This window comes from Ostrea edulis, chromosome 3 (genome assembly GCF_947568905.1).
Source record: "Ostrea edulis chromosome 3, xbOstEdul1.1, whole genome shotgun sequence".
Taxonomy (NCBI): Eukaryota; Metazoa; Mollusca; class Bivalvia; order Ostreida; family Ostreidae; genus Ostrea; species Ostrea edulis.
Window position 1 is genome coordinate 53,760,081 of NC_079166.1, and position 10,390 is coordinate 53,770,470.

The following is a 10,390-nucleotide window of genomic DNA, read 5'->3' on the forward strand; positions in this document are numbered from 1 at the left end:
GGGTGATTAAGGTAGCTAGCACCTGAACAATGCAGAAAGAATCCATAACCCTCTTACGCGAAAACATTTTATTGTTTGATTAAATAGATATAAATTGAAAACAAATATTTTCATTATATGTTGCATGATGAAGACTGCAAACCGTTTTACTATCATGCCTGAACAATAACAACAACAATTTGTCGTGCGCTTTTCCTTTCATGATAGCAACACGTTCATATCTGATATACCATTAAGTGTAATACAGAAAGAAAATATTGATGAAAGTAAAGACGAAATAACATGCTAGTAAATCTCATCCAAATACATATCGACACATACTAGCACAATACATTAAATTCTACATCTATCGAAATACATGGTCACCCGTTTCATTTACTAGATTAATATCTTGATTTTTACGATACTCATTAACATAATGCTCCATTTCAACATGTTATGAACATAGCGATAATATTGCAATTAAATATTCGATTCAATTTATTCGCTCAAACCATGTTAAACGGTACACGAGGTACAAGAAATAGGATGCATGCAAGAACAATCGTCAGAGGTTCATATACATGTTTGGAACCATACAATTTTCTTAGATACCAGAGGGGAACATAATATACACTGTATGTATAAATAAACATAATAGTAATACGTTTAAGAGGTAGCAGAAGAACAATTACGAAGAACTACAGACAATCTCAAAAATATGAGAAATAAAAACACAGAGATTTCTTAATATGTTCATATCTTGAGTTGACAATAGATTAGTCATCAAACAAAATATACTGTATTAGTGTGACACTCTGTCGTAATGAGCGCTTCTCACATTTTGCCCAGTCCACGTGCTACCCGTAGATATATCTTGATGACGTGATCTCTAAGTATAGAACGTCCCGCTATGTGAAGCCAAATCACAAACAAACAAAACAAAGAACAACGATTGTTTCTGTTTTTATGCCAAAAAAGAAACAATTTCTCTGAATAATGATAAGTTATGCAGTCTATAAACATCATGAATTTGGATCTGTAATAAAATGTTTATATTCATTTCAATCATACAGATTCACAAGCGTGTTTTCGTAGCAAGTAAGAAATCAATGCACCTTTGTTGTTTAGAGAAAAACAGAATGGCCACTGGTTAAAGGATTAGAGTATCCTCCGGCTATTTAAATAAATTAAAATAAAGAAAATACACCGCTATGTGAAGGTTACAGTATGGATATTCTTGATTTTCTTGCCCTCTAATCATGGGAATTTGGTGGGGCTAATCACTACAAACAGTTCTGAAGTCAAATAAAGCTAAGAATTACATAAAAGTAATAAGACCTTATTAAACAGTGCGACATTTAACTCTGGACACGACAAAAGTCCGGAGTTTCGCCAACCCTTTTATTAAGGATACAAATAAACCCTTTACAAAAAAAGATGGGATTTTATGTCCACAAGACATGCACCAACATTTACACTTGTAACTATTGTAGTTTTTAAGATATTTCACCTGAAATCAAAAAATCCCATGGGATTTTGGAGGGATTTTTAATCCCACTTGGGGGATTTTCACTCCTACCAAAAATCCCATGGGAGAAAAAATTTAATTTCTCCCATAGGATTTTAACTCCCATATTTAAATTCAAAATGGGATACAATGTCCCATAGGAGGAAATGTCCCATAATGAACATGAAATGGCAGTGAATATCCTATTTGAGCATGAATGGGAATAAATATCCCAAATAAAACACAGGATGGGGACTTTTATCCCATGAATATAGTAATAAAGCAGAAAATTGTATCTTAAAGAGTGTTGTTTGTCATGATTCTTAAGAATGTACTTGCAAGCTAAGGAATGACATTAACTTTATATCTAGTAATTACATTCCTAAATTATGTAGACCTATACATGTGTTAATGGATAAATGTCTAAACAACATGAGAAATTAAATTTTATTAGAGCTCTGCATTACTAAACTCTTTCCCATGCAATTTCAATTGTATACATATAACCCTATCACAAAAATATTAGAATAAAATTGAACGGTATTAAATTATGCAGTTAGAACACTAACTTATTTACATGCAGCTGTTCACATTCTCTATTTACAACCCTTTACAGGTCGTCAGGTGTGAATATTCACAGGAACCGGTATTTTTGTCTGTAATAATAATAGTAGGCCCTATGGTACCATCCCCAATGAAAAAAATAACCCAAAAGGAATGGCACCATTTCTTACTCAAAACTTCGCTTCAAAATGATTCGAAAATTCTGCTTTTATCGTCCCCACCCCAATTGTCATTCTGATTCAGTAATCCCAGTGCTTTTATTAGGGGTGTGTGGTATATACCCCTACTCTTATCATTATGTACAGGCTAAATTACCGGTTCCTCTGATATGTTGTGGAATTTTGGAATAGCCTAGCTTACAGTTACAATTTGTTTACAATATATTAAAATTAGTGTTAATTAAGTGCTTACGGTGAAATCTGCTACTGCTAGATGATGCTAAGTTGTTTCGTGAACCGAATCAGACATCTCCAACAAGATTCTCGAAGATTTAACAACACAAGAATCATTTTACAAAATGCATGCTTCGGTCCATCATTCTCCCTCTGACAATCACATTCATTCTGAAGTCAAAGTACTTTCTCCTATACCTGAAGCGTCAAAAAGACTTTGACAGGTAAATACGAATAAACGGTTAACAGACATCTCGACCCTAAGAAAGTTCAGTCCTGGATGTTCTAGTCCAAAAAGAAGTATGATCCAATCTTATGCATTCATTTATTACATTTCCGGTTGAGCAACACCCAAATCCTCTAGAGACATTGTTTACAGTTATATGACATTACCTAAATGTGTGACACAATATTAATCCACCCCTGCTCAAAGGGGCATAAGCACCGAGCATAGACCTAAATGTTTCAGCCCTTCACTGGCAATGGTGACGTCTCCATACAAGTGAAAAATTCTCAAACAGGACGTTTACGTTTTTTTTGCTTGTTTTTTTTTAATTTTGTTTTCATTTTTTTAAATGTTAAACATGAAAAGTATAACTGAATCTGTGTTCACAGCCAAAATTTTAACCTTCTGGATGCAGGAATAAAAGCAATATTTTAGCCTTCATTCTGTGTTATGTAAACAAAGACTGGAGTCTTTTTATGTTTACATTTAAGGTGGCTCACTACACCGGGAAATAGTTTCTCAAATCAGTACAAATAGATTTAATATTTTAAAAAAGATCTGATGATATACAATAAGTGTGTATGCCAAAAACAGCAAAAAATGCAAATTTGGATAAAAACATGATTTTCAAAAATATTATTTCAACACATGAACAAAAGACTGGTGGATTTGAGCTCAAGATCTGTAGTTCACCAGCCCAATGCTCTCTCTCTCTCTCTCTCTCTCTCTCTCTCTCTCTCTCTCTCTCTCTCTCTCTCTCTCTCTCTCTTGCCCAATGCTTTATTAATTAACCACTTAGCTATGGTGTTATAGACGAATAAATCGATCAATACAAATACTTTCCCAAAACATTTAAATCACCGTCTTGTAACATAGTGTCATAAAGCTTTAGTGTAGTGAGTACCTTAACAAACCAGTGAAATGTTTAATTTTGTAATTGAATTTTCAAAGCATCTTTACTTTTGCACATGCAATTTTACAAAGATTATTCAATAAAGGGTAAAAAAAACAACACTTAAAATACTTGTTTTTGATCCACTGTAGATTTTAGGAAAATATTAGATTCCTGGGTCAGAGAAATCTAGACATCATTAAATGATAATGAAGTATTGTATAAAAAAAAATAAAAAAAAATTCAAGACTCTGCAATATGTTTGCAACTAGGAGAAATGGTCACAAGCTATTTTACACCCGCATCCCTCTTGGATCGAACCACTATAACTTTTAGGATAACAATAAATCCTCTCCCAACAATGTGCACATCTGCAAATGGCAATGAAGCATTGTACAAAGTTTCAAGTTTATCAGATAATCCATACAGGAGGAGAAGCATTTTAATGCACAATTTAAGACTTTGTGACAGACAGACTTACAGATATGGACAGAAAATACAAAAACCATATAATTATATGAAATGATTTTGCATGTAAAAAGTACATGAAGTGCACAATTATGATTTAAATGTAATTATCATTTTTATTAGGAATTTAGATGTCTCCTCTTTTTGCAAACAATTACACATCTATATATGAAGATGACATATATAGTGAGCATATAAAACACTCCTACCAAAAATGTAAACAAATATGTGCAATGCAAGTTTGAAAAATATGTATGTCTTAAAAAGTGATTGACTAGATATCAGGAAGCAAGCAAGCTCACTCCATGTTACTGTGCTACAACTAACTGAAATTCACTACATTATCCAAAATCCACCCAAAAAGAACCAAAACCTACCAACACTAAATACCAATATATATCCATGTGAGGTCAAGGTTTCAGGAGTGAAACAATGTGTTTTTTAAACTTTAAAATCATTATGTTTTACTTTTGTAGGATATTCATAATGTTGAAATTGATTTAAAGCAATCAATTTTCAATTGGAGATACAAGGTACATGTATGCACATAAATGTACCACCCTGAATCTCATATCATACCTTATTATAGCTGGCAAAATTATGAAATGAAATTTAATGTCACCACAGAATTTATAATTTCCGTTTCTTTCTCTCAATTCACATGGAGACCTCCTTTTTTAGAGTCTTATTTTCTTTTACTTGAATGTTCTAAATTGAAATCTAAGGAATAATAATCTTGGAAGAAAAATCTACATGAAAATATTTTCTACTTTGAGAAACAAAATGACAAACATAACTGTTTTAAATGTAAGTAAGAAATAGAAAAATAATTCAATTTAATGCACTTACATATGTAATTGAAAGAAAATTCCTTTGAGTACATGATTTTAGAATGAAAATAAGATTGATTAATATTCAATAAAGTATTTCAATTTCTTCAAAACTTCGATCTTCAGATGATTTTCCATCCATTGACACCCCAAATGTATGATCACACACATTTAGCGGGAACATATGTTCCTCAAATCTCCTTCACATAACACTTGACTACTTTTGAAATGCAATTTAAGTCTTTTTAGAAATTAACAAAGATGAGTGTACAGATTCATACCCTAGCTGTTGATGATTGCTAAAACTGATCACTACTCAAAACTCTGAAACAAATCTTTATGGATTTTTTTGTATTTCACACACACACGCACACATACACGTACATGCATACACACATCAAAAATATCAACAAGACACTGACCTTAACTAAATACCTGAGTTATTTAGTTAAAAGTATTACTAACCTCAACATGAATGAAATCTATATAATACAGTAACTTTTCTTGCTCTAGGCATGCATTTATATGCTAAATTCTAATATTCAGTAGAAGTATAATACATGTATAAGGTGTAATTCATTCCCCCAAAAGCGTCTATACTGATGAAACATTTTACAATTATAAACTTGATATACACTTTTAACACTATTTGGATCTGACCTTGAATCAGAACCCTGGAGTTGCAAGTGTCACAATTTTTGTACATCTTTCTGTTTTTCTTGACAATGCATCCATCATTTATAATATTCTAGTGTCAACAAAATTAAAGAAGGATTCTTTTAAATCATAAAGACATGTAATTACTATGACCATTTTTGGTTCCATCTATTTTAAAGCTAGTATCTAAACCTTTAGATTCTAACATGTATATATAAACTGTGTTTTTAATTATCAAATACCAAAAAAAAACCCACCCAAAAAACCAACCAACTTTTAGCCATTAGTGTTTTATTTTGATAATTTAATTTACAGATACATGTATAAGTTGTCATAATGTCATTTAATTCTATTTTATTGATGCATTCCTCTTCTTGCCCTTGTAAAGCACAATCTCATTAAAATAAGATCTTTGATCCGCTCCGTTATTGTTATAAATAAGATCTTTGATCCTCTCCATAACAATAACGGAGCGGATCAAAGATCTTATTGAAACGACATAACAATAACGGAGCGGATCAAAGATCTTATTTTAATCAGATTGTGTAAAGCACCTTAGAGTAATAAACAGTTTTATATAAGGCTGCATGTATATAAATTTTATTATTATTATCACTGATAGAGGTCATGAAATTTACAATTACCTGTTCCTTCTTTACCTAAAAGTATCAATAGCATTAAGGAAGATGTTATCTAAATTTAAATGTTTTACACATAAACACTATATATCAAGTTTGGTTCCTCCTGGAGTCAGAATTTCTACCCTAGGAATCATGATATTTTCAAGCTTGATGTTTTGTTTACTGTCACAACAGAAGCTGACCACTAGCAATAGGTCACATGAGAGAATCAATTGACCTAAAAATCTATTAATTAACTTGATTGAAATGTTTTAATCTTTATATCCATGATAAGATATTCTTTATATATTTTATATTGAATTCAATTGGTACTTTGACCTCTTTATTTTCAAAATAATTGGAATTATGTCTATATACACACATGTGAGAGTTGGCCTCCATGTGTCCAATGAAGAAATTATGAATAATGGAATGACAAATTAATGATTGTCTAATGCTTACAGGGATGGATCCAGGAATTTTTGAGAGAGGGGAATTTTACCATTAATTTTGGTTATCAAGGGAGGGGGGTCCACCCTCAAAATGTGTTATTTTTACTTTATTTTAGCAAAATTTCCTGAACCAGCACCCCCTCTGGATCCACCACTAGGTTATCATTTACTCCTTCATTCTTGATTACAAACCTAAGGACAATAAATTGTAATTTCACATTTTTTTTTAATTTGACAATATTTCATTATCACACAACAGCAAAATTATGAAAGCATATACATGTACGTACAATAATAGCAAATTGATTGTTCTGACATATCATTTGATATACATATATATTCATAAGAAAATTTGAACTATCATGCATATTATAGATTATCAGTCATCAAGTTTTTTGTTGTGTTTTTTTTTTTTGTTCAAAGTAATTTCACATTTTGAATCTTGCTTATTAATTGATATGTTGATATGGAATCAAATGACATGCATGCACGCAGAAGCTATGTGAAAAATGTCAGATCTTGTGTAGCAATTTGTAAACCCAATGATTACAAAGCCTATTAGTATTCTATATCAGTAAAAGAAAATCCTATTTTAATTCATATTTTGCAATAGATATGATAAAAGGAATAAGCATTTAATAATAATTATCAAAATCTATAGTATAAAATTGAAAAACAATCTCATATAAATATAACATATATTTTACACATGCATTTTTGTAAACTTTACAAAAGGAGCAGATTTCCCCCCTGAATTTATATAAAAATCAGTATTATGTCCTGTGACATTTTGTTATTATGCTTTAATAAACTTCTAATATTGACTTTGTCCTTGCATGGTCATTTTGTCCATTTTTTTTATATCTGTACCCAGGTTTTGTCTGGTGAATTTTACCCCAACTAATCCCTTTGTGTATAATACACATGGGATGTTCTTTACAGCTCAGCAAGCCCCTGACTTTGTTTCTCATTGTTCCTTATCTACAATTACTGGGTGAATGACTTTGTGAGGTTGTAATTTGCCATCTAATACTTTTATAAGCATTTCATATCATGATCAACATATCATGCTATTTCAGTCAATATTATAAATAATTCATTTGATACATAATATGTAATATTGTAGGCTTATATGGTGATATTTGGAAAATAATGGCAAAGCAATTCTCAGCATGAACATTGAAAATTACGTTGCAATATACATCACCCAATACAAAGACAAAGGATACATTTTAATTTTTACGTTTAAATTCATATGAAATATTGTGAAATTCATAATCATGTGAATGCAATAGCTGCAGAACTGTAGCTCTCTGAGAAAATATTAATTGGTACAGATCTGTCCCAATATTTTCTCAGAGAGCTACAATTTTGCAGTTAGTGAATGTGGTTAACTTATACTACCATTAAGATATGTAATCTCTTTCTAATATTTGTTTAATTTGTACCTTTTTCATATTGTACAACAAAGTATAATTTAATGCACATTAATCCTCGGATTATAATAATTTTTTTAAATTATTTTTTTTAGGCTTAATTTTTTTTTAATTTATTTGTACAAATAGAACTTAAGTGCATCATAATATATACTTTTAAAGGTAAGATGTACAATTGATATATAATCACTCATACCAACCATTCATACTCCACTCAAACATTTCAAAACTATGGATTATAAATTTTGATTAGTGCAAAATTTGTTAATTTCTATAAGGTCATCTCAAATCTTTTAAAATCATTTTAGTGACTTTTTGGGGGAAAACACCTGAAACACTTTTAAAGCCAATTTAAATGGTCCAGGTCAAGCATATTTTGCTTTTAGGCCAAATCTTTGTAAGATCATTTGTGCACTTTGACAATTATTTCTAAATATTCGGGCTAGTATAATGAAGAAGTATGGATGTTTCAATTTTCATTAACATTTAATACCAAAACCATATCTCCTTTGCTTGACCAAAAAAGCCCCCCCCCCCTCCACACACACACAGTGAGGTCTAGATCCGCCACTGTTTAATCTGTGATTTTGGGGCGAAGTTGGATCAATTTCATTTTATAAACAAGTCCAGTGGTACGATGGATTTTTCATTTTCAAGACAAATTAATAGAAATTAAAATTGTTAGCCAGTAAAAAGAAGTAATGATTTAAATCAGATACTTGGAACAGTGTTGATGTTAACAGGGACCTATATACTAGTTAGTATATAGGTCCCTGATGTTAACTTATGACATTCTTATATTGTATACAAGATATTATCCAACTAACAGATAGACTTTTGCAATTATATCTTATGCATTATGAACTGTAGCTAAACAATATCACTATTAAAATCTTATGTCCATTTCCATGTAGTTGGGAATCAATTAAGCTTTCCTGGTTCCGATTTTGATTTAATTTTTATTTTGTGAATATAAATCAATATTTGTCTAATCACAGGAACCGGTAATTTTGTTTGTAATGATAATAATGAGAGTCTATACGATACCACCCCCCCACCCCCGTGTTTTTATTAGGAGGTGGTATTGAATACACCCGTAAATACAGGGCCGTAAATTACATGGAGGCGGAGGAGGCAGCTGCCTCCTCCAACTTTTGAGCCAAAAAAAATTAAAATTTAAAGTTCATTAGAATTTATGTTGTTTCCAATAACTAAGAACATGATACCTCCCTTAAAAAGCATTCCAAATCTTTCTTTTAGAATGAGTTAGTCAAGTAACATCTTAGAAGGCCCTAGAATCAAGGATTTTGCACGAAACGTGTTCAGTGTGCACAAAATGTGCTCAGCGTCTGGGGGCCTCGGCGGCCCCCAGACCCCCGCCTAATTTCCTGCCTCCTCCAAATTGAAGGTTAATTTACGGCCCTGAAATATCATTACAGACAAAATGGTAATATATTTACAAGTGCACTTTACGTATTGTTCTGCACGGGCAAGGGCACAGGCACCGGAAGTATGGATACATGTATTTAGAGATTGGCCTTCTACTGGTATATAATAAAATGAATTTTATTATACCGGTAGAAGGACAATCTCTAAAGCTTACAAAAAAAAAAACGTGAAACGATTACATGAATCGAAGAGGGATGAAATAGACTACGAATTCATACACTTCAGAGAAATTATTCCCATGAAAAAAGATATGAAAAAAAGTTGAGGGGGGGGTAGTAATATCCATATTTAAGGTGCCTGTGGGCAAGGGCGCATCCAGGAATTGTTTAAAGGATGAGCGGATTGCGACCCAAGTTTGTGCCTATTCCGCCCCGGCCCCAAAGAGGAGTGAATATCGCAAACTGGTAAAATGACCAGTTTTGTTTAAAACTATGGAAGTAAAGTGGAGTGACTACAACCCTCTCGATCCGCCACTGATGAACAAGAACTACATTACGGGGATTAGGAAGCACAGGGTTCATTTAGAATAATTGTAATCTTTAAGGAAATCTTCGTGGAGCACATTATCGCAAATAGTTGCTGAAATTGAACCTTACCATAATTCCGCCGGCGCGGCGAGGATTGCAGCTATTTTCACTTTCACATCGCAGGAGGTGCGTTTGATGAGCTATCAACTTATAAAGACAGTATCTCCTCATATCTACATGTACAGGGGCGGATCCAGGAATTGTGGTTACGGGGCGCCACTTTATGAGGCAGTGGGTCCATGGCGAAGCCCTGGTTGGGGCCCAGGGGGCGAAGCCCCCGGAAACTCCTGGGTTTTACAAATTTTATGGGGCTTGAAATATTTCTCCTATTTAGTCATTTGTACTACATGTATTTTCTATCAATTTAATAAGGTGAAATTAATAAAAT